We start from the raw sequence: 22,973 nt of genomic DNA on the forward strand, positions 1-22,973 counted from the left end.
CCACTCCCCTCAGTCACTGCATTCCTCTCCCTTCAGTCACTATATCCCACTTCCCTCAGTCAATGCAGCCCACTCCCCTCAGTCACTGCAGCCCACTCCCCTCAGTCACTGCACTCCACTCCGCTCTGTCACTACATTCCACTCCCCTCAGTCACTGCATCCCACTCCCCTCAGTCATTGAATCCCACTCCCCTCAGTCACTGCATTCCTCTCCCTTCAGTCACTACATCCCACTCCCCTCAGTCACTGCAGCCCACTCCCCTCAGTAACTGCACTCCACTCCGCTCTGTCACTACATTCCACTACCCTCAGTCACTACATCCCACTCCCCTCAGTCACTGCATCCCACTCCCCTCAGTCACTACAACACTCTTTCCTCAGTCCCCTCATCGCACTCCGCTCAGTCACTGAATCCCATTCCCCGCAGTCAATACATAACACTCCGCTCAATCACTGCACCCCTCTCATCTCAGTCTCCTCATCCAACTCCGCTCTGTCACTACATTCCACTACCCTCAGCCACTAAATGCCACTCCCCTCAGTCACTGCATCCCACTCCCCTCAGTCACTGAATCCCACTCCCCTCAGCCACTATATCCCAGTCCCCTCAGTCACTACCTCCCTCTGTCCTCAGTCACTACATCCCACTCCCCTCAGTCACTGCATCCCACTCCCCTCAGTTCCCTCATCCCACTCACCTCAGTCACTGCATCCCACTCCCCTCAGTCACTATATCCCAATACCCTCATTCACTGCATCCCACTCACCTCAGTCACTGCATCCCACTCCCCTCAGTCACTACAACACTCTTTCCTCAGTCCCCTCATCGCACTCCGCTCAGTCACTGAATCCCATTCCCCGCAGTCTCTGCAGCCCACTCCCCTCAGTCACTGCATTCCTCTCCCCTCATTCACTGCATTACAATCCCCTCAGTCACTGCATCCCACTCCCCTCGGTCACTGCATTCCTCTCCCCTCAGTCTCTATATCCCACTCCGCTCAGTCACTGCAGCCCACTCCCCTCAGTCATTACATCCCACTCCCCTCTTTCACTACATCCCCCTGCCCTCTGTCACTACATCCCACTCCCCACAGTCACTGCATCCCACTCCCCTCAGTCATTACATCCCACTCCCCTCTGTCACTACATCCCACTCCTCTCAGTCACTACAACCCAATCCCTTCAGTCACTACATCCCACTCCGCTTAATCACTGCATCCCACTCCCCTCAGTCACTACATCCCACTCCCATCAGTCAATATATATAACTTCCCTCATTCACTGCATCCCTCTCACCTCAGTCTCCTCGTCCAACTCCTCTCAGTCACTGCATCCCACACCCCTCCGTCTCCTCATCCCACTACCCTCAGTCACTGCATGCCACTCCCCTCAGTCACTACAGCCCGCTCCCCTCAGCCACTACATCCCACTCCCCTCAGTCGCTGCATCCCAATCACCTCAGTGGCTGCATCCCAATCACCTCAGTCTATACATCTCACTACCCTTAGTCACTGCATCCCACTCCCCTCAGTCTCCTCATCCCACTCCCCTCAGTCACTGCATTACACATCCCTCAGTTACTGCATCCCAATCACCTCAGTCACTGCATCCCACTCCCCTCAGTCACTACAACCCACTCCCCTCAGTCACTGCAGCCCACTCCCCTCAGTCATTACATCCCACTCCCCTCTTTCACTACATCCCCCTCCCCTCTGTCACTACATCCCACTCCCCACAGTCACTGCATCCCACTCCCCTCAGTCATTACGTCCCACTCCCCTCTTTCACTACATCCCACTCCCCTCTCTCACTACATCCCACTCCTCTCAGTCACTACAACCCACTCCCTTCAGTCACTACATCCCACTCCGCTCAATCACTGCAGCCCACTCCCCTTAATCACGACATCCCACTCCCCTCAAAAACTGCATCCCACTCCCCTCAGTCACTACATCCCACCCCCATCAGTCAATATATATAACTCCCCTCATTCACTGCATCCCTCTCACCTCAGTCTCCTCGTCCAACTCCTCTCAGTCACTGCATCCCACACCCCTCTGTCTCTTCATCCCACTACCCTCAGTCACTACATCCCACTCCCCTCAGCCGCTGCATCCCAATCACCTCAGTGGCTGCATCCCAATCACCTCAGTCTATACAACTCACTACCCTCAGTCACTGCATCCCACTCCCCTCAGTCTCCTCATCCCACTCCCCTCAGTCACTGCATCCCACTCCTTTCAGTCACTACATCCCACTCCCCTCTGCTACTGCTTCCCACTTCCCTCAGTCACCGCCTCACATTCCGCTCAGTCTCTGCATCCCACACCCTCAATTAGTATATCCCACTCACCTCAGTCACTGCATCCAACTCCCCTCATTCACTGCAGCCCACTCCCCTCAGTCACTACATCCCACTCCCCTCAGACGCTGCATCCCAATCACCTCAGTCTCCTGATCCCAATCCCAGCTCTCACTGCATCCTACTCCCCTCAGTCTCCTCATCCCACTACCCTCAGTCACTGCATTACACATCCCTCCATTACTGCATCCCAGTCCCCTCAGTCACTGCATCCCACTCCCCTCAGTCACTACATCCCACTCCCCTCAGTCACTGCATCCCACACCCCTCATTCACTGCATCCCACTCCCCTCAGTCACTACATCCCACTCCCCTCAGTCACTGCATCCACTCACCTCAGTCACTACATCCCACTCCCCTCAGTCACAACATCCCGCTCCCCTCAGTCACTGCATCCCACTCCCCTCAGTCACTGCATCCACTCACCTCAGTCACTACATCCCACTCCCCTCAGTCACAACATCCCACTCCCCTCAGTCACTGCATCCCGCTCCCCTCAGTCACTGCATCCCACTCCCCTCAGTCACTACATCCTACTCCTCTCAGCCACTGCATCCACTCACCTCAGTCACTACATCCCACTCCCCTCAGTCACTGCATCCCTACTCTGCTCAGTCACTACATCCCACTCACCTCAGTCATTACATCCCACTCCCCTCATTCACCGCATCCCACTCCCCTCAGTCACTGCACCCCCTCCCCTCAGTCACTACAACCTACTCCCCTCAGTCACTGCATCCCACTCCACTCAGTCACTGCATCCCACTGCGCTCAGTCACTACATCTTACACCCTCAGTCACTGCAGTCCACTCCCCGGAATCGCTGCGACCCTTTCCCCTCAGTCACTAAAGCCCACTCTCCTCAGTCAGCGCAGCCCACTCCCCTCAGTCACAACATCACTCTTTCCTCAGTCCCCTCATCGCACTCCGCTCAGTCACTGAATCCCATTCCCGGCAGTCTCTGCAGCCCACTCCCCTCAGTCACTGCATTCCTCTCCCCTCATTCACTGCATTACAATCCCCTCAGTCACTGCATCCCACTCCCCTCGGTCACTGCATTCCTCTCCCCTCAGTCTCTATATCCCACTCCGCTCAGTCACTGCAGCCCACTCCCCTCAGTCATTACATCCCACTCCCCTCTTTCACTACATCCCCCTCCCCTCTGTCACTACATCCCACTCCCCACAGTCACTGCATCCCACTCCCCTCAGTCATTACATCCCACTCCCCTCTGTCACTACATCCCACTCCTCTCAGTCACTACAACCCACTCCCTTCAGTCACTACATCCCACTCCGCTCAATCACTGCAGCCCACTCCGCTTAATCACTGCATCCCACTCCCCTCAGTCACTACATCCCACTCCCATCAGTCAATATATATAACTTCCCTCATTCACTGCATCCCTCTCACCTCAGTCTCCTCGTCCAACTCCTCTCAGTCACTGCATCCCACACCCCTCCGTCTCCTCATCCCACTACCCTCAGTCACTGCATGCCACTCCCCTCAGTCACTACAGCCCGCTCCCCTCAGTCACTACATCCCACTCCCCTCAGTCGCTGCATCCCAATCACCTCAGTGGCTGCATCCCAATCACCTCAGTCTATACATCTCACTACCCTCAGTCACTGCATCCCACTCCCCTCAGTCTCCTCATCCCACTCCCCTCAGTCACTGCATTACACATCCCTCAGTTACTGCATCCCAATCCCCTCAGTCACTGCATCCCACTCCCCTCAGTCACTACAACCCACTCCCCTCTGTCACTGCATCCCACTTCCCTCAGTGACCGCATCACATTCCGCTCAGTCTCTGCATCCCACACCCTCAATTAGTATATCCCACTCACCTCAGGCACTGCATCCAACTCCCCTCAGTCACTGCAGCCCACTCCCCTCAGTCACTACATCCCACTCCCCTCAGATGCTGCATCCCAATCACCTCAGTCTCCTGATCCCACTCCCCGCCCTCACTGCATCCTACTCCCCTCAGTCTCCTCATCCCACTACCCTCAGTCACTGCATTACACATCCCTCCGTTACTGCATCCCACTCCCCTCAGTCACTGCATCCCACTCCCCTCAGTCACTACATCCCACTCCCCTCAGTCACTGCATCCCACACTCGTCAGTCACTGCATCCCACTCCCCTCAGTCACTACATCCCACTCCCCTCAGTCACTGCATCCCTACTCCCCTCATTCACGACATCCCACTCACCTCAGTCACTACATCCCACTCCCCTCAGTCACTACATCCCACTCCCCTCAGTCACTGCATCCCACTCCCCTCAGTCACTGCATTCCTCTCCCCTCAGTCACTGCATTCCTCTCCCCTCAGTCACTACATCCCACTCCCCTCAGTCATTACATCCCACTCCCCTCTTTCAATACATCCCACTACCCTCTGTCACTACATCCCACTCCCCTCAGTCACTACAAACCACTCACTTCAGTCACTACATCCCACTCCCCTCAAAAACTGCATCCCACTCCCGTCAGTCACTACATCCCACTCCCATCAGTCAATATATATAACTCCCCTCATTCACTGCATCCCGCTCACCTCAGTCTCCTCGTCCAACTCCTCTCAGTCACTGCATCCCACACCCCTCCGTCTCCTCATTCCACTACCCTCAGTCACTGCATGCCACTCCCCTCAGTCAGAAGTCACACAACACCAGGTTATAGTCCAACAGCTCTATTTGAAATCACAAGCTTTCGGAGCGCTGCTCCTTCTTCAGGTGAAGTGGAGAAATGCATAAAGACACAGCTTATATAGTCAGAGAATCATGTCAGATGTTTACAGGTAACCTTTCCAACTGCCATTTATCACACCTCGGCAGAGAGATAATCACAGCAGTCAAAGGTGTGAATGGTGTCCAAACAGGTCAGTCAGGGAAACATTACATCAAAAAACAATGAGGTGGGGTCACAAGGGGTCAAATATTGCAGATGCTGGTGTCTGTATGAAAAACAGAAAAACAGACAAAAAACATTTTATTTTTTTTGGCTGGAAATCACAGCAGGTCCGGCCGCATCTGTGTAGAGAGAACAAGCCAATGTCGACTCGAGCCTGGATGACCCTGCATCAGGTGGGGTTACATGTAGCGTGACATGAACCCAAGATCTCGGTTGAGGCCGTCCTCATGGGTGCGGAACTTGGCTATCAGTTTCTGCTCGACGATTTTGCGTTGTCGTGTGTCTCGAAGGCCACCTTGGAGAATGCTTACCCGAAGATCGGAGGCTGAATGTCCTTGACTGCTGAAGTGTTCCCCGACTGGGAGGGAACACTCCTGCCTGGTGATTGTTGTGCGGTGTCCGTTCATCCGTTGTCGCAGTGTCTGCATGGTCTCGCCGATATACCATGCTCCGGGGCATCCTTTCCTGCAACGTATGAGGTAGACAACGTTGGCCGAGTCACATGAATATGTACCATGTACCTGGTGGGTGGTGTCCTCACGTGTGATGATGGTATCTGTGTTGATGATCTGGCATGTCCTGCAGAGGTTGCTGTGGCAGGGTTGTGTGGTGTCTTGGTCGCTGTTCTCCTGAAAGCTGGGTAATTTGCTGCGAACGACGGTCAGTTTGAGGTTAGGCGGCTGTTTGAAAGCGAGTAGTGGAGGCGTGGGGATGGCCTTAGCGAGGTATTCGTCGTCATCGATGACATGTTGAAGGCTGCGAAGAACATGTCGTAGTTTTTCCACTCCGGGGAAGTACTGGACGACGAAGGGTACTCTGTTGGTTGTGTCCCGTGTTTGTCTTCTGAGGAGGTCTATGCGATTTTTCGCTGTGGCCCGTCGGAACTGTCGATCGACGAGTCGAGCATCATATCCCGTTCTTACAAGGGCGCCTTTCAGTTTCTGTAGGTGTCCATCACGTTCCTCCTCGTCTGAGCAGATCCTGTGTATTCGCAGGGCTTGTCCATAGGGGATGGCTTCTTTAACGTGGTTAGGGTGGAAGCTGGAGAAGTGAAGCATCGTGAGGTTGTCCGTGGGCTTGCTGTTGGACTATAACCTGGTGTTGTGTGACTTCTTACATTTGTCCACCCCAGTCCAACTCCGGCATCTCCACACCACTCCCCTCAGTCACTGCAGCCCTCTCCCCTCAGTCACTACATCCCACTCCCCTCTGTCGCTGCATCCCAATCACCTCACTGGCTGCATCCCAATCACCTCAGTCCATACATCTCACTAAACTCAGGCACTGCATCCCACTCCCCTCAGTCATTACATCCCACTCCCCTCTTTCACTACATCCCACTTCCCTCTGTCACTACATCCCACTCCCCTCAGTCACTACAATCCACTCCCTTCAGTCACTACATCCCACTCCCCTCAAAAACTGCATCCCACTCCCCTCAGTCTCTACATCCCACTCCCATCAGTCAATATATATAACTCCCCTCATTCACTGCATTCCTCTCACCTCAGTCTCCTCGTCCAACTCCTCTCAGTCACTGCATCCCACACCCCTCCGTCTCCTCATCCCACTACCCTCAGTCACTGCATGCCACTCCCCTCAGTCACTGCAGCCCGCTCCCCTCAGTCACTACATCCCACTCCCCTCAGTCGCAGCATCCCAATCACCTCATTGGCTGCATCCCAATCACCTCAGTCTATACATCTCACGAAACTCAGTCACTGCATCCCACTCCCCTCAGTCACTGAATTCCTCTCCCCTCAGTCACTGCATCCCAATCCCCTCAGTCAGTGAATCCTACTCCCCTCAGTCACTGCATTCCTCTCCCCTCAGTCACTATATCCCACTCCCCTCAGTCACTGAATCCCATTCCCCGCAGTCTCTGCATCCCACTCCCCTGAGTCACTGCATTCCTCTCCCCTCATTCACTGCATTATAATCCCCTCAGTCACTGCAGCTCACTCCCCTCAGTCATTACATCCCACTCCCCTCTTTCACTACATCCCCCTCCCCTCTGTCACTACATCCCACTCCCCACAGTCACTGCATCCCACTCCTCTCAGTCATTACATCCCACTCCCCTTTTTCACTACATCCCCCTCCCCTCTGTCACTACATCCCACTCCCCACAGTCACTGCATCCCACTCCTCTCAGTCATTACATCCCACTCCCCTCTTTCACTACATCCCACTTCCCTCTGTCACTACATCCCACTCCCCTCAGTCTCTACAACCCACTCCCTTCAGTCACTACATCCCACTCCCCCCAAAAACTGCACCCCACTCCCCTCAGTCACTACATCCCACTCCCATCAGTCAATATATATAACTCCCCTCATTCACTGCATCCCGCTCACCTCAGTCTCCTCGTCCAACTCCTCTCAGTCACTGCATCCCACATGCCTCCGTCTCCTCATCCCACTACCCTCAGTCACTGCAGCCCGCTCCCCTCAGTCACTACATCCCACTCCCCTCAGTCGCTGCATCCCAATCACCTCAGTGGCTGCATCCCAATCACCTCAGTCCATACATCTCACTACCCTCAGTCACTGCATCCCACTCCCCTCAGTCTCCTCATCCCAATCCCCTCAGTCACTGCATTACACATCCCTCAGTTACTGCATCCCAATCCCCTCAGTCACTGTATCCCACTCCCCTCAGTCACTACATCCCACTCCCCTCTGTCACTGCATCCCACTTCCCTCAGTCACCGCATCACATTCCACGCAGTCTCTGCATCCCACACCCTCAATTAGTATATCCCACTCACCTCAGTCACTGCATCCAACTCCCCTCAGTCACTGCAGCCCACTCCCCTCAGTCACTACATCCCACTCCCCTCAGACCCTGCATCCCAATCACCTCAGTCTCCTGATCCCACTCCCCTCCCTCACTGCATTCTACTCCCCTCAGTCTCCTCATCCCACTACCCTCAGTCACTGCATTACACATCCCTCCGTTGCTGCATCCCACTCCCCTCAGTCACTGCATCCCACTCCCCTCAGTCACTACATCCCACTCACATCAGTCACTGCAGCCCACACACCTCAGTCACTGCATCCCACTCCCCTCTGTCACTACATACCACTCCCCTCAGTCACTACATTCCGCTCCCCTCAGTCACTGAATCCCACTCCCCTCAGTCACTACATCCCACTCCCCTCAGTCACTGCATCCCACACCCCTCAGTCACTGCATCCACTCACCTCAGTCACTACATCCCACTCCCCTCAGTCACTACAGCCCGCTCCCCACAGTCACTGCATCCCACACCCCTCAGTCACTACATCCCACTCCCCTCAGTCACTGCATCCACTCACCTCAGTCACTACATCCCACTCCCCTCAGTCACTGCATCCCTACTCCCCTCAGTCACTACATCCCACTCACCTCAGTCATTACATCCCACTCCCCTCATTCACCGCATCCCACTCCCCTCAGTCACTACACCCCCTCCCCTCAGTCACTAAAACCTACTCCCCTCAGTCACTGCATCCCACTCCACTCAGTCACTGCATCCCACTGCACTCAGCCAGTACACCTTACCCCCTCAGTCTCTGCTTTCCACTCCCCGGAATCGCTGCGACCCTTTCCCCTCAGTAACTAAAGCCCACTCTCCTCAGTCAGTGCAGCCCACTCCCCTCAGTCACAACAACACTCTTTCCTCAGTCCCCTCATCGCACTTCCCTCAGTCACTGAATCCCATTCCCCGCAGTCTCTGCATCCCACTCCCCTCAGTCACTGCATTCCTCTCCCCTCATTCACTGCATTACAATCCCCTCAGTCACTGCATCCCACTCCCCTCGGTCACTGCATTCCTCTACCCTCAGTCACTATATCCCACTCCCCTCAGTCACTGCAGCCCACTCCCCTCAGTCATTACATCCCACTCCCCTCTTTCACTACATCCCCCTCCCCTCTGTCACTACATCCCACTCCCCACAGTCACTGCATCACACTCCCCTCAGTCATTACATCCCACTCCCCCCTTTCACTACATCCCACTCCCCTCTGTCACTACATCCCACTCCTCTCAGTCACGACAAACCACTCCCTTCAGTCACTACATCCCACTCCGCTCAATCACTGCATCCCACTGCACTCAGCCAGTACACCTTACCCCCTCAGTCTCTGCTTTCCACTCCCCGGAATCGCTGCGACCCTTTCCCCTCAGTAACTAAAGCCCACTCTCCTCAGTCAGTGCAGCCCACTCCCCTCAGTCACAACAACACTCTTTCCTCAGTCCCCTCATCGCACTTCCCTCAGTCACTGAATCCCATTCCCCGCCGTCTCTGCATCCCACTCCCCTCAGTCACTGCATTCCTCTCCCCTCATTCACTGCATTACAATCCCCTCAGTCACTGCATCCCACTCCCCTCGGTCACTGCATTCCTCTACCCTCAGTCACTATATCCCACTCCCCTCAGTCACTGCAGCCCACTCCCCTCAGTCATTACATCCCACTCCCCTCTTTCACTACATCCCCCTCCCCTCTGTCACTACATCCCACTCCCCACAGTCACTGCATCACACTCCCCTCAGTCATTACATCCCACTCCCCCCTTTCACTACATCCCACTCCCCTCTGTCACTACATCCCACTCCTCTCAGTCACGACAAACCACTCCCTTCAGTCACTACATCCCACTCCGCTCAATCACTGCAGCCCACTCCCATTAATCACTACATCCCACTCCCCTCAAAAACTGCATCCCACTCCGCTCAGTCACTACATCCCACTCCCATCAGTCAATATATATAACTCCCCTCATTCACTGCATCCCTCTCACCTCAGTCTCCTCGTCCAACTCCTCTCAGTCACTGCATCCCACACCACTCCGTCTCCTCATCCCACTACCCTCAGTCACTGCATGCCACTCCCCTCAGTCACTGCATCCCAATCACCTCAGTGGCTGCATCCCAATTACCTCAGTCTATACATCTCACTACCCTCAGTCACTGCATCCCTCTCCCCTCAGTCTCCTCATCCCACTCCCCTCAGTCACTGCATTACACATCCCTCAGTTACTGCATCCCAATCCCCTCAGTCACTGCATCCCACTCCCCTCAGTTACTACATCCCACTCCCCTCTGTCACTGCATCCCACTTCCCTCAGTCACCGCATCACATTCCGCTCAGTCTCTGCATCCCACACCCACAATTAGTATATCCCACTCATCTCAGTCACTGCATCCAACTCCCCTCAGTCACTACATCCCACTCCCCTCAGACGCTGCATCCCAATCACCTCAGTCTCCTAATTCCACTGCCCTCAGTCACTGCATCCCACTCCCCTCAGTCACTACATCCCACTCCCCTCTGTCACTGCATCCCACTTCCCTCAGTCACCGCATCACATTCCGCGCAGTCTCTGCAACCCACACCCTCAATTAGTATATCCCACTCATCTCAGTCACTGCATCTAACTCCCCTCAGTCACTGCAGCCCACTCCCCTCAGTCACTACATCCCACTCCCCTCAGACGCTGCATCCCTCTCCCCTCAGTCACTGCATCACAATCCCCTCACTCACTGCATCCCACTCCCCTCAGTCACTGCATCCCACTTCCCTTGGTCACTGCATCCCACTCCCCTCAGTCACTACATCGCACTCCACACAGTCGCCTCATCCCACTCCGCTCAGTCACTGCATCCCACTCACCTCAGTCACTGCAACCCATTCCCCTCAGTCACTACATCCCACTCCTCTCAGTCACTGCATCCCACTCCCCTCAGTCACAACATCGCACTCCCCTCAGTCACTAATTCCCATTCCCGTCAGTCACAACATCCCAATCCCCTCTGTCACTACATCACACTCCCCTCAGTCACTGCATCCCACTTCCCTCAGTCACTACATCACACTCCCCTCAGTCACTGCATCCGACTTCCCTTAGTCATTGCATTCCACTCCCCTCAGTCTCTACGTCCCACTCCCCTCAGTCACTACATTCCACTCCCCTCAGTCACTGCGGCCCTCTCACCTCAGTCTCCACATCCCACTCCCCTCAGTCACTATATACCACTCGCCTGAGTCACTACATACCACTCCGCTCTGTCACTGCAGCGCATACCCATCAGTCACTTCATCCCACTCCCCACATCACTGCATCCCACTCCCCTCAGTCACTGCATCCCACTTCCCTCAGGCACTACATCCCACTCCCCTCAGTCACTATATCACACTCCCCTCAGTCACTGCAGCCCACTCCCCTCAGTCACTGCATCCCACTCCCCACAATCACTGCATCCCACTCCCCTCTGTCACTACATCCCACTCCCCTCAGTCACTACAGCACACTCCCTTCAGTCACTACATGCCACTCCGCTCAATCATTGCAGCCCTCTCCCCTTAATCACTACATCCCACTCCCCTCAGTCACTGCATCCCACTCCCCTCAGTCACTACATCCCACTCCCCTCAGTCAATACATATCAAACCCCTCAGTCACTGCATCCCACAACCCTCAGTCTCCTCATCCCACTCCCCTCAGTCACTGCATCCCACTCCGCTCAGTCACTACATGCCACTCACCTCAGTCACTATATCCCATTCCCCTCAGTCAATGCATCCCACCCACCTCAGTCACTGCAGCCCACTCCCCTCAGTCACTACATCTCACTCCCCTCAGTCACAGCATCCCACACCCCTCAGTCTCCTCATCCCACTACCCTCAGTCACTGCATTACAAATCCCTCAGTTACTGCATCCCACTGGCCTCAGTCACAGCATCCCACTCCCCCAGTCACTACACACTACACCCCACTCCACTCAGTCACTACACCCCACTCCCCTCAGTCACTACGCCCCACTCCCCTCTGTCACTACACCCCACTCCCCTCAGTCACTACGCCCCACTCCCCTCAGTCACTTCATCCCACTCCCCTCAGTCACTGCATCCCACTCCCATCAGTCACTGCATTCCACTCTCCTCAGTCACCTCATCCTACTCCCCACATCACTGCATCCAACTCCCCTCAGTCACTGAATCCCACTCTCCTCAGTTACTATATCGTACTCCCCACATCACTGCATCCCACTCCCCTCAGTCACTGAATCCCACTCCCCTCAGACACTACATCCCACTCCCCTTAGTCACTATATCACACTCCCCTAAGTCACTACATCCCACTCCCCTCAGTCAATGCGTCCCACTCCCCTCAGTCACTGCATCCTGCTCCCCTCAGTCACTGCACACCACTCTCCTCAGTCTCCTCATCCCAATCCCCTCAATCTCCTCATCCCACGAACCTCAGTCACCTCATCCCACTCCACTCATTCTCCTCATCCCACTCCCCTCAGTCTCCTCATCCAACTCTCATCTGTCTCCTCATCCCACTCACCTCAGTCTCCTCATCGCACTCCCCTCTGTCTCCTCATCCCACACTCATCAGTCTCCTCATCCAACTCCCCTCAGTCTCCTCATCACACTCCACTCCGTCTCCTCTTCCCGCTACCCTCAGTCTCCTCATCCCACTCCCCTCATTCACCTCATTCCACTCTCCTCAGTCTCCTCATTCCACTCCCCTCAGTCACAACATCCCACTCCCCTCAGTCACTATATCACACTCCCCTCAGTCACTGCATTCCACTCCCCTCAGTCACCCAATCCCACTCCACTCAGTCACTACATCCACTCACCTCAGTCACTACATCCCACTCCCCTCAGTCACTGCAGCCCACTGCACTCAGTCATTACATCCCACCCCCCTCAGTCAATGTATTCCCTCCCCTCAGTCACTGTATTTCCACTCTCCTCAGTCACTGCATCCCACTCCCCTCATTCACTGCATCCAACTCCCCTCAGTCACTGCATCGCACTCCACTCAGACACGACATCCCCTCCCCTCAGTCACTAAATCACACTCCCCCAGTCACTACCTACCACTCCTCTCAGTCACTGCATCACATTCCCCTCAGTCTCCTCATCGCACTCTCCTCAGTCTCCTTATCCCACTCTCCTCAGTCTCGCCACCCCACTCACTGTCTCCTCATCCCACTACCCTCAGTCTTCTCATCCCACTCTCATCAGTCTTCTCATCCCACTCCCCTCAGTCACTGCATCCTAATCCCCTCAGTCACTGCAACCGCTCCCCTCAGTCTCCACCTCCCACTCTCCTCAGTCACTGCATCCCACTCACCTCAGTCTCCTCATCCCACTTCCCTCAGTCACTGCAACACACTCCCCTCAGTCTCCTCATCCCACTCCCCTCAGTCACTGCATCACATTCCCCTCAGTCTCCTCATCCCACACTCATCAGTCTCCTCATCCCACTCCCCTCAGTCTCATCATCACACTCCCCTCCGTCTCCACTTCCCGCTACTCTCAGTATCCTCATCCCACTCCCCTCATTCACCTCATTCCACTCTCCTCAGTCTCCTCATTCCACTCCCCTCAGTCACAACATCCCACTCCCCTCAGTCACTATATCCCACTCCCCTCAGTCACTGCATCACACTTCCCTCAATCACTACATTCCACTCCCCTCAGTCACTACATCCATCTTACCTCAGTCTCTTCATGCCGTTCCCCTCAGTCACTGCAGCCCTCTAACCTCAGTCACCCCATCCCACTCCACTCAGTCACTACATCCCACTCCCCTCAGTCACTACATCCCACTCCCCTCAGTCACTACATCCCACTCTCCTCAGTCACTGCATCCCACTCCGCTCATTCACTGCATCCAACTCCCCTCAGTCACTGCATCGCACTCCACTCAGACACTACATCCCCTCCCCTCAGTCACTAAATCACACTCCCCTCAGTCACTACATACCACTCCCCTCAGTCACTGCATCCCACTCCCCTCAGTCTCCTCATCCCACTTCCCTCAGTCACTGCAGCACACTCCCCTCAGTCTCCTCATCCCACTCCCCTCAGTCACTGCATCACATTCCCCTCAGTCTCCTCATCGCACTCTCCTCAGTCTCCTTATCCCACTCTCCTCAGTCTCGCCATCCCACTCACTGTCTCCTCATCCCACTCCCCTCAGTCTTCTCATCCCACTCTCATCAGTCTTCTCATCCCACTTCCCTCGGTCTCTTCATCACACTCCCTCTGTCTCCTCATCCCACTCCCCTCAGCCTGCTCATCCGACTCTCCTCAGTCTCCTCATTCCGCTCCCCTCAGGCTCCTCATCCGAATTCCCCTCAATCACCTCATCCCACTCCCCTCAGTCTCCACATCACACTCCCCTATGTCTCCTCTTCCAACTCCCCTCAGTCACGTCATCCCACCCCGTCTCCTCATCTCACTCCCCTCAGTCTCCTCATCCCACTCCCCTCAGCCTGCTCATCCCAATCCGTTTAGTCTTCCCATCACACTCCCCTCAGTCTCCTCATCCCACTCCCCTCAGTCTCCTCATCCCACTCCTCTCAGTCCCCTCATCACACTCTCCTCAGTCTGCTCATCCAACTCCCCTCAGTCTCCTCATCCCAATCTCCTCGGTCTCCTCATCACACTCCCCTCAGTCTCCTCATCCCACTCCTCTCACTCTACTCACCCTACTCCCCTCAGTCTGTTCATCGCGCTCCCCTCTCTCACCTCATGCCACTCCCCAGTCTCCTCAAACCCCTCCCCTCAGTGTCCTCCTCCCACTCCCGTCAGTCACTGCCTTCCACTTCCCTCAGTCTACACACCACGCTCCCCTCAGTCTCCTCATTCCACTCCCCTCAGTCACTGTATCCCACTCCCCTAACTCGCCCCTTCCCTCTCCCCTCAGTCTCCTCATCACACTCCCCTCAGTCGCTGTATCCCACTTCCCTCAGTCTCCTCATCCCACTCCCCTCAGACTCCTCATCCCACTCCCCTCAGACTCCTCATCCCACTCCCCTCAGTCTCCTCATCCCTCTCCCCTCAGTCACTGCATCCCACTCCCATAAATCTCCTCTTCCCACTCCCCTGAGTCTCCTCATCACATAGAAGATAGGAGCAGGAATCGGCCATTCGGCCCCTCGTCCCTTCTCCGTCATTAAGTGAGATCATGGCTGATCTTCAAAATTCGGCACCCTTTCCCTGCTTTCTCCCCATATCCCTTCATCCCTTTAGCCTCAAGAAATATATCTAACTCCTTCTTGAATATATTTAATGAATTGGCTTCAACTGCCTTGTGTGGTTGAGAATTCCACAGGTTCACCACTCTCTGGGTGAAGAAATTCCTCCTCATCTCTGTCATAAATGGCTTACCCCTTATCCTTAGATTCTCACCCCTGGTTCTGGACTCCCCCGCCATCGGGATCATCCTTCCTGCATCTAGACTGTCCAGTCCTGTTAGATATCATGGGGTATATCTGTCCCCAGGTGAACACTGAGTATAGATGGTGAGAGACACTCGATGGTCAGTGAGAGATATCATGGGGTATCTCATTCCACAGGTGAACACTGAGTACAGATGGTGAGGGACACTCGATGGTCAGTGAGAGATAGCATGGGGTATCTCAGTCCCCAGTTGAACACTGAGTGCAGATGGTGAGGGACACTCGATGGTCAGTGCGAGATATCATGGGGTATCTCAGTCCCCAGGTGAACACTGAGTGCAGATGGTGAGGGACACTCGATGGTCAGTGAGAGATATCATGGGGTATCTCAGTCCCCAGGTGAACACTGAGTACAGATGGTGAGGGACACTCGATGGTCAGTGAGAGATATCATGGGGTATCTCAGTCCCCAGGTGAACACTGAGTACAGATGGTGAGGGACACTCGATGGTCAGTGAGAGATATCATGGGGTATCTCAGTCTCCAGGTGAACACTGAGTACAGATGGTGAGGGACCCTCGATGGTCAGTGAGAGATATCATGGGGTATCTCAGTCACCAGGTGAACACTGAGTACAGATGGTGAGGGACACTCGATGGACAGTGAGAGATATCATGGGGTATCTCAGTCCCCAGGTGAACACTGAGTACAGATGGTGAGGGACACTCGATGGTCAGTGAGAGATATCATGTGGTATCTCAGTCCCCAGGTGAACACTGAGTGCAGATGGTGAGGGACACTCGATGGTCAGTGAGAGATATCATGGGGTATCTCAGTCCCCAGGTGAACACTGAGTGCGGATGGTGAGGGACACTCGATGGTCAGTGAGAGATATCATGGGGCATCTCAGTCCCCAGGTGTACACTGAGTGCAGATGGTGAGGGACACTCGATGGTCAGTGAGGGATAGTAAGGAGTATCTCAGTCCCCAGGTGAACACTGAGTGCAGATGGTGAGGGACACGCGATGGTCAGTGAGAGATATCATGGGGTATCTCAGTCCCCAGGTGAACACTGAGTTCAGATGGTGAGGGACACTCGATGGTCAGTGAGAGATATCATGGGGTGTCTCAGTCCCCAGGTGAACACTGAGTGCAGATGGTGAGCGACACTCGATGGTCAGTGAGAGATATCATGGGGTATCTCAGTCCCCAGGTGAACACTGAGTACAGATGGTGAGGGACACTCGATGGTCAGTGAGAGATATCATGGGGTATCTCAGTCCCCAGGTGTACACTGAGTGCAGATGGTGAGGGACACTCGATGGTCAGTGAGGGATATCATGGGGTAGCTCAGTCCCCAGGTGAACACTGAGTGCAGATGGTGAGGGACACTCGATGGTCAGTGAGAGATATCATGGGGTATCTCAGTCCCCAGGTGAACACTGAGTGCAGATGGTGAGGGATACTCGATGGTCAGTGAGAGATATCATGGGGTGTCTCAGTCCCCAGGTGAACAGTGAGTGCAGATGGTGAGGGACGCGCGATGGTCAGTGAGAGATATCATGGGGTATCTCAGACCCCAGGTGTACACTGAGTGCAGATGGTGAGGGACACTCGATGGTCAGTGAGGGATATCATGGGGTAGCTCAGTCCCCAGGTGAACACTGAGTGCAGATGGTGAGGGACACTCGATGGTCTGTGAGAGATATCATGGGGTATCTCAGTCCCCAGGTGAACACTGAGTGCAGATGGTGAGGGATACTCGATGGTCAGTGAGAGATATCATGGGGTATCTCAGTCCCCAGGTGAACACTGAGTGCAGATGGTGAGGGACACTCAATGGTCAGTGAGAGATATCATGGGGTATCTCAGTCCCCAGGTGAACACTGAGTGCAGATGGTGAGGGACACTCGATGGTCAGTGAGAGATATCATGGGGTATCTCAGTCCCCAGGTGAACACTGAGTGCAGATGGTGAGGGACACTCGATGGTCAGTGAGAGATATCATGGGGTATCTCAGTCCCCAGGTGAACACTGAGGGTAGATTATGAGGGACTCTCGATGGTCAGTGAGAGATATCATGGGGTATCTCAGTCCCCAGGTGATCACTGAGTGCAGTTGGTGAGGGACACTCCATGGTCAGTGAGAGATATCATGGGGCATCTCTGTCCCCAGGTGAACACTGAGTGCAGATGGTGAGGGACACTCGATGTTCAGTGAGAGATATCATGGTCTATCTCTGTCCCCAGGTGAACACTGAGTGCAGATGGTGAGGGACACTCGATGTTCAGTGAGAGATATCATGGTGTATCTCTGTCCCCAGGTGAACACTGAGTGCAGATGGTGAGGACACTCGATTGTCACTGAGAGATATCATGGAGTATCTCAGTCCCCTGGTGAACACTGAGTGCAGATGGTGAGGACACTCGATTGTCAGTGAGAGATATCATGGAGTATCTCAGTCCCCTGGTGAACACTGAGTGCCGATGGCCCATGGTCACGTCATCCCACAACCCATAATGAGCCCTGGAGACAGAGAATGTGGTGCCCAGTGCTACCCTCGGGGCGAATCGCGACCCACGGGCACTGCACCGTGCAGAATGTTCAACAGACACGGAGTACAGAGCCTGATTCAGTTCCCTATTGTCCTGGTGAAAATAAACGAAGTGCTTCAATTCTTTCATTCCGTGTGTCCCTTACACAAAGGAGGAGCGCATGTAACTTTTTTATTTCTGCTGATGACACGGGACATCCCAGAGTCACCCCTCTGGGTCATTTATAAACAGCAACCTACCAGTGCAATAAGCCAGCCAACAGTGGGGTATGGGCTTCAACTCATAAACAAAGTAACTGGAGCAGTTTTTGATCTATATCTCCCAGATCCAGCGACAGGGATTTCCTTCCCAGTGAAAACAAACTGTCCTCGTTACTTCAACCCGTCCCACGCTGGGATGAGCACCTGAAATGAGGATTGTAAATATTGAAGAATGTAACCGATGCGAACAGTGCAGGACAGTGAATGTAAACCTGATATTATAAAGTCTGAAATTACTGCTCACCAGCCCGTGGAGATTGTGGAGCAGTGAAGTTTTGGGACTTCAGTCTCCGGGATGTTCCATCCTCCAGAACTGAAACAACAATCACAGATTCAGACCCTGAACTGATGGAGCTTATTAACTGAAAGAAAGACTGGGACCGGCAAAGAGTAGCGGAAACTGGGGCCCACACTTTAATCTCTGTCAGCATTCTATATTCCCCTCTATCCCGGGTATCTCCCTTTAGTCGCTGTCACCATTCTATATTCCCTCTATCCCGGGTATCTCCCTTTACTCTCTGTCCCCATTCTATATTCCACTCAATCCCGCATATCTCCCTTTACTCTCTGTCCCCATTCTATATTCCTCTCTATCCCGGGTATTTCCCTTTACTCACTGTGCTGGTTCTATATACCCCTCCATCCCGGGTAACTCCCTTTACTCACTGTCCCCGTTCTATATTCCCCTCTATCCCGGGTATCTCCCTTTACTCTCTCTCCCCGTTCTATATTCCGCTTTATCCCGGGTATCTCCCTTTACTCTCTGTCCCCGTTCTATATTCCCCTCTACCCCGGGTATCTCACTTTATTCTCTGTCCCCGTTCTATATTCCCCTCTATCCCGGGTATCTCTCTTTACTCTCTGTCACCGTTCTATATTCCCCTCTATCCCGGGTATCTCCCTTTACTCTCTGTCTCCATTCTATATTCCCCTCTATCCCGGGTATCTCCCTTTACTATCTGTCCCCGTTCTATATTCCCCTCTATCCCGGGTATCTCCCTTTACTCTCTGTCCCCGTTCTATATTCCCCTCTATCCCGGGTATCACCCTTTACTCTCTGCCCCGTTCTATATTCCCCTCTATCCCGCGTATCTCCCTTTACTCTCAGCCCCCGTTCTATATTCCCCTCTATCCCAGGTATCTCCCTTTACTCTCTGTCCCCGTTCTATATTCCCCTCTATCCCGGGTATCTCCCTTTACTCTCTGTCCCCGTTCTATATTCTACTCTATCCCGGGTATCTCCCTTTATTCTCTGTCCCCATTCTATATTCCCCTCTATCCCGGGTATCTGCCTTTACTCTCTGTCCCCGTTCTATATTCCCCTCTATCCCGGGTATCTCCCTTTAATCTCTGCCCCCATTCTATATTCCCTCAATCCCAGGTATCTCCCTTTACTCTCTGTCCCCATTCTATATTCCCTCTATCCCGGGTATCTCCCTTTACTCCCTGTACCCGTTCTATATTCCCTTCTATCTCGGGTATCTCCCTTTACTTTCTGTCCCCGTTCTATATTCCCCTCTATCCCGGGTATCTCCCTTTACTCTCTGTCCCCGTTCTATATTCCCCTCTATCCCGGGTATCTCCCTTTACTCTCTGTCCCCGTTCTATATTCCCCTCTATCCCGGGTATCTCCCTTTACTCTCTGTCCCCGTTCTATATTCCCCTCTATCCCGGGTATCTCCCTTTACTCTCTGTCCACGTTCTAAATTCCCCTCTATCCCGGGTAACTCCCTTTACTCTCTGTCCCCGTTCTATATTCCCCTCTATCCCGGGTATCTCCCTTTACTCTCTGTCCCCGTTCTATATTCCCCTCTATCCCGGGTATCTCCCTTTAATCTCTGTCCCCGTTCTATATTCCCCTCTATCCCGGGTATCTCCCTTTACTCTCTGTCCCCGTTCTATATTCCCCTCTATCCCGGGTATCTCCCTTTAATCTCTGTCCCCGTTCTATATTCCCCTCTATCCTGGGTATCTCCCTTTACTCTATGTCCCGTTCTATATTCCCCTCTATCCCGGGTATCTCCCTTTACTCTCTGTCCCCGTTCTATATTCCCCTCTATCCCGGGTATCTCCCTTTACTCTCTGTCCCCGTTCTATATTCCCCTCTATCCCAGGTATCTCCCTTTACTCTCTGTCCCCGTTCTATATTCCCCTTCATACCGGGTATCTCCCTTTACTCTCTGTCCCCATTCTATATTCCGCTCTATCCCGGGTATCCCCCTTTACTCTCTGTCCCCATTCTATATTCCCCACTATCCCGGGTATCTCCCTTTACTCTCTGTCCCCGTTCTATATTCCCCTCTATCCCGGGTATCTCCCTTTACTCTCTGTCCCCGTTCTATATTCCCCTCTATCCCGGGTATCTCCCTTTACTCTCTGTCCCCATTCTATATTCCTCTCTATCCCGGGTATCTCCCTTTACTCTCTGTCCCCGTTCTATATTCCCCTCTATCCCAGGTATCTCCCTTTACTCCCTGTCCCCGTTCTATATACCCCTCTATCCCGGGTATCTCCCTTTACTCTCTGTCCCCGTTCTATATTCCCCTCTATCCCGGGTATCTCCCTTTACTCTCTGTCCCCGTTCTATATTCCCCTCTATCCCGGGTATCTCCCTTTACTCTCTGTCCCCGTTCTATATTCCCCTCTATCCCAGGTATCTCCCTTTACTCTCTGTCCCCGTTCTATATTCCCCTTCATACCGGGTATCTCCCTTTACTCTCTGTCCCCATTCTATATTCCGCTCTATCCCGGGTATCCCCCTTTACTCTCTGTCCCCATTCTATATTCCCCACTATCCCGGGTATCTCCCTTTACTCTCTGTCCCCGTTCTATATTCCCCTCTATCCCGGGTATCTCCCTTTACTCTCTGTCCCCGTTCTATATTCCCCTCTATCCCGGGTATCTCCCTTTACTCTCTGTCCCCGTTCTATATTCCTCTCTATCCCGGGTATCTCCCTTTACTCTCTGTCCCCGTTCTATATTCCCCTCTATCCCAGGTATCTCCCTTTACTCCCTGTCCCCGTTCTATATACCCCTCTATCCCGGGTATCTCCCTTTACTCTCTGTCCCCGTTCTATATTCCCCTCTATCCCGGGTATCTCCCTTTACTCTCTGTCCCCGTTCTATATTCCCCTCCAACCCGGGTATCTCCCTTTACTCTCTGTCCCCGTTCTATATTCCCCTCTATCCCGGGTACCTCCCTTTACTCTCTGTCCCCGTTCTATATTCCCCTCTATCCCGGGTATCTCCCTTTACTCTCTGTCCCCGTTCTATAATCCCCACTATCACGGGTATCTCCCTTTATTTTCTGTCCCCGTTCTACATTCCCCTCTATCCCGGGTATCTCCCTTTACTCTCTGTCACCGTTCTATATTCCCCTCTATCCTGGGTATCTCCCTTTGCACTCTGTCCCCATTCTATATTCCCCTCTATCCCGGGTATCTCCCTTTACTCTCTGTCCCCGTTCTTTATTCCCCTCTATCCCGGGTATCTCCCTTTACTCTCTGTCCCCGTTCTATATTCCCCTCTATCCGAAGTATCTCCCTTTACTCTCTGTCCCCGTTCTATATTCCCCTCTATCCCGGGTATCTCCCTTTACTCTCTGTCCCCGTTCTATATTCCCCTCTATCCCGGGTATCTCCATTTACACTCTGTACCCATTCTATATTCCCTCTATCCCGGGTATCTCCCTTTACTCTCTGTCCCCGTTCTATATTCCCCTCTATCCGAAGTATCTCACTTTACTCTCTGTACCCGTTCTATATTCCACTCTATCCCGGGTATCTCCCTTTACTCTCTGTCTCCATTCTATATCCCCCTCTATCCCGGGTATCTCCCTTTACTCTCTGTCACCGTTCTATATTCCCCTCTATCCCGGGTATCTCCCTTTACTCTCTGTCCCCGTTCTATATTCCCCTCTATCCCGGGTATCTCCCTTTACTCTCTGTCCCCGTTCTATGTTCCCCTCTATCCCGGGTATCTCCCTTTACTCTCTGTCCCCGTTCTATATTCCCCTCTATCCCGGGTATCTCCCTTTACTCTCTGTCCCTGTTCTATATTCCCCTCTATCCCGGGTATCTCCCTTTACTCTCTGTCCCCGTTCTATATTCCCCTCTATCCCGGGTATCTCCCTTTACTCTCTCTCCCCGTTCTATATTCCCCACTATCCCGGCTTCTCCCTTTACTCTCTGTCCCCGTTCTATATTCCCCTCTATCCCGGGTATCTCCCTTTACACTCTGTCCCCGTTCTTTATTCCCCTCTATCCCGAGTATCTCCCTTTACTCTCTGTCCCCGTTCTATATTCCCCTCTATCCCGGGTATCTCCCTTTACTCTCTGTCCCCGTTCTATATTCCCCTCTATCCGGGGTATCTCCCTTTACTCTCTGTCCCCGTTCTATATTCCCCTCTATCCCGAGTATCTCCCTTTACTCTCTGTCCCCGTTTTATATTCCCCTCTATCCTGGGTATCTCCCTTTACTCTCAGCCCCCGTTCTATACTCCCCTCTATCCCGGGTATCTCCCTTTACTCTCTGTCCCCGTTCTATATTCCCCTCTATCCCAGGTATCTCCCGTTACTCTCTGTCCCCGTTCTATATTCCCTCTATCCCGGGTATCTCCCTTTACTCTCTGTCCCCGTTCTATATTCCCCTCTATCGCGGGTATCCCCCTTTACTCTCTG

The 22,973-nt window shown here is 53.5% G+C and overlaps 1 pseudogene; it reads right to left on the reverse strand.

Annotated features, from left to right (window-relative positions):
- The window catches only part of LOC147091331 (uncharacterized), a 132,923-nt pseudogene that overhangs the window by 30,874 nt on the left and 79,076 nt on the right, over positions 1–22,973 (reverse strand).

The sequence above is a fragment of the Somniosus microcephalus genome, unplaced genomic scaffold (assembly GCF_052327205.1).
Source record: "Somniosus microcephalus isolate GS21.2 unplaced genomic scaffold, FLI_Smic_1.0 unresolved_chr3, whole genome shotgun sequence".
NCBI lineage: Eukaryota > Metazoa > Chordata > Chondrichthyes > Squaliformes > Somniosidae > Somniosus > Somniosus microcephalus.